This window comes from Hypomesus transpacificus, chromosome 7 (genome assembly GCF_021917145.1).
Source record: "Hypomesus transpacificus isolate Combined female chromosome 7, fHypTra1, whole genome shotgun sequence".
In the NCBI taxonomy this organism is placed as follows: domain Eukaryota; kingdom Metazoa; phylum Chordata; class Actinopteri; order Osmeriformes; family Osmeridae; genus Hypomesus; species Hypomesus transpacificus.
Window position 1 is genome coordinate 2,016,817 of NC_061066.1, and position 3,799 is coordinate 2,020,615.

Below are 3,799 nucleotides of genomic sequence, written 5' to 3' on the forward strand. Positions count from 1 at the left end.
CTGCTCTGAAGCTGCATGTCTGGGTCCTGGACTATTATTCATGGCTGGGAGAGTTCTGGAGTTGTGAAATCACGCCTCTTTGCTTGTCTTCCACCCCCCCCCCCCCCCTCCACCACCCCCCTTTACCTCTCACACACAGACGCAAACACACACACACATAGACTAACATACACACAAACAAACACACAAACTGCTGTCTTTCCCTCTGTGGCCGTCTGTCTGCCTGGTACTCTATCTCAGTTTCTAGTCCTCTGTGGTTGTGCAAGACTGGGGATATCTAGTTCTATCCAAGTCTGTACAACCCCTCCCCTCTTCAATATGAGCTCCCCATATGGATATACAGTAGCAGTGGAGCCAGACACAGAGACGATTGCCTGGGAATGGTGTGTCCTGACACCTGTGTTTAGGAGAGCTGTGGTCTGGGGAGCATCTTCCTGCTTGTTCACCCCAGGGGACAGCCAGGGGGAGGAGTATAGGGGACAGCCAGGGGGAGGAGTATAGGGGACAGCCAGGGGGAGGAGCATAGGGGACAGCCAGGGGGAGGAGCAAAGGGGACAGCCAGGGGGAGGAGTATAGGGGACAGCCAGGGGGAGGAGTATAGGGGACAGCCAGGGGGAGGAGTATAGGGGACAGCCAGGGGGAGGAGCATAGGGGACTGCCAGGGGAGGAGCATAGGGGACTGCCAGGGGGTTGAGCATAGGGGACAGCCAGGGGGCGTAGAATAGAGGACAGCCAGAGGGAGGAGCATAGGGGACAGCCAAGGGGAGGAGCATAGGGGACAGCCAGGGGGAGGAGCATAGGGGACAGCCAGGGGGAGGAGCATAGGGGACAGCCAGGGGGAGGAGCATAGGGGACAGCCAGGGGGAGGAGCAAAGGGGACAGCCAGGGGGAGGAGCATAGGGGACAGCCAGGGGGAGGAGCATAGGGGACAGCCAGGGGGAGGAGCATAGTGGACTGCCAGGGGGAGGAGCATAGGGGACAGCCAGGGGGAGGAGCATAGGGGACTGCCAGGGGAGGAGCATAGGGGACTGCCAGGGGGTTGAGCATAGGGGACAGCCAGGGGGCGTAGAATAGAGGACAGCCAGAGGGAGGAGCATAGGGGACAGCCAAGGGGAGGAGCATAGGGGACAGCCAGGGGGAGGAGCATAGGGGACAGCCAGGGGGAGGAGCAAAGGGGACAGCCAGGGGGAGGAGCATAGGGGACAGCCAGGGGGAGGAGCATAGGGGACAGCCAGGGGGAGGAGCATAGGGGATAGCCAGGGGGAGGAGCATAGGGGACAGCCAGGGGGAGGAGCATAGGGGACAGCCAGGGGGAGAAGGATAGGGGACAGCCAGGGGGAGAAGGATAGGGGACAGCCAGGGGGAGGAGCATAGGGGACAGCCAGGGGGAGGAGCATAGGGGACAGCCAGGGGGAGGAGCATAGGGGACAGCCAGGGGGAGGAGCATAGGGGACAGCCAGGGGGCGTAGCATAGAGGACAGCCAGGGATGGAACTCTGTGGCAAAACACTGGCTCCTCCCTCCTCCTTGTCAAATAAACAATCTGTGCACTAAACTCTCAATTCTGTCTTATTCCTGTCAAAGAAGCAACAAGGGGAAGCCATGTGGCTTGACATGATTCATCCCTGTTTAAAAGTTTACTGACCAAGCTTCACCATGCAGACCTAAATACGTTTGGACTTTATTAAGCGGACAGAATCTGACATGTAGCCGCGGTTTTTAACGGCTTCTAACGTGGTGCGAGACATAAAAGGGAGTGAAAGTTTTATATGGAAACGCTGCATCTGGTTAACATTAGAGGGCCCGGGAAAAGATTACCACGTCACACCTGACCGGAACATTCTGACACGGCTGTCATCCAATAAAAGGAAATCAGTGTGGTGGTCAGAAGGATTAAACACCTTCAAGGTGTCTTCATGTGTAAGGGAAGTGATTTGACAAAGATTTGCGTTCTTTGTTCGTTGGCATAAAGGGGGGGTGGAGAGGAGCGGAAATCCAGTCCAGTCAGGTTCTTCTGCTTCCTTCATCCTCCATGTCAAGAACAGAACGTGAACAGGAGGGGAACTGGAAGTGAAATATCCCATAATTGAAAAAAAAAACATCTCTGCACAAAGCAGTCTGATGTTGAAACCTGGTTTCTGATGGACAACCATCCATATAAGGACCCTGGTTTGCTGAAACAACATCAGTTACCATAACATGTTTTCAATCAAGCACTGGGCTGTCATGACAAGCCTAAGAAAACAGGCCGGCCATGAGAATGAATGGCGTGACAGACTGCAGTCCGGTTGCACCGTCTCCCACCCTCTCCAGGCCTCGGACGCTCTGGAGCAGAGACCTTGGAAGGAGTCCAACCTCACACGACGGCCTCGCGCCATCCGGGAACCCAAACATTGACACGGGCATCCCCCTGGTGGCCTTGCCCCCCAAATACCTCCGGGGCGTAATCTCCGAGGGTTTAACGTAAATGTCTCGCTCTCCTGTTTCCTGCTGTTTGCGGAGCTAATTGGGCTGTTTGGGTGGAGGCCCAGTGGGAGGAGGCCCGCCCCGGCTACCTGTGTTCCCTGGGCCCGCTGTGGGAACACGGCACTGGAAGTATCGCCTTTGACAGCAGAGGGCCGGTCCAAAGTCAACACTGTCAAAACCAACCCCTTCGGTTCACTTCCCTCCGAGCTGAGTTGAGGGGGTGGTCGGTGTAATGCTTTGCCGTGAGGGCCAACCACAGCTCTGAAAATAGCCCGCGTGCCTTCCGTTCCACGGACAGGAGACTGGATATGGGACGTGACCAAAAAAAACCACTTACAAAACAGCAGGGATGAGACAGCAGTTGTGTGCTAAACAGCGGCGAAGGTGAGGAAGGCTCTGAGGGTAAGGATGGCACAGCGCATCACTCAAACCCAGCCACACTATGATGGAAGCACACTCCTCCACACAGGTTGCAAACTCATCAACCCAGATCTGAAAATCACATTTCTTAACCACTTATGAAAACAGGAGGTGGGGAGGGGAAAGGCCAATACATCTTATTATGGAGCAGCCAAGCCAAAAAGACCTCACAGCGACATTATTTACAGCTCATATCACTATACTTGTATGTACTGCTTAGCAAAGGTCTATTCTAGGTTGCCACCAAAACCGCTGCTGAAGACGGCGAGAGAAGGACAGCATTCCAGAGAGGAGGGTGAAGAGGGGAGGTGGGGAGGGGGGCTGTGTGCATCTCAAGCCACAGCCCTAAGGAGACGTACGGGTTCTGGGCCTTCCCTTTTCAGTCTCCTCACACACACACACACACGCACACACACAAACACACACACATATACAAGGACACCAAACACACGCACACACATTTATACCAGCACACCACACCACACACGCACTAACATCACCCGATCTCACACACACCCTGGCTGAGAACAGCAGATGCGGCTAGACCTCGTCATTACCAGAAGCAGGCTGACCACAGTTAGCCACGGGCAGCACTCAGCATGGTGAACTGAGCCTCCGAACACACCTTGTCCTCCTGTGTCCTCCTGTCTCCTCCTGCAGACAGAACCGTCTCCACCACCATCTCCACCAGCACAGCACCACACTGCTCTGCTGTTCTCACATAGAACGGAGCTTTGATTTATGAGAACTGCAACACCCGACTGGTATCAATTAGACTCATTGGAGACCATTTATGAAAAAAGACCTATAATTCACCTGAGGCTTTTCCCACGTAATGTCGGCACAAGCCACAACACACCAATCAAGGTTATTAACCCAGACATTCCCTAACACGTCAGTATGATGAAGTCCCA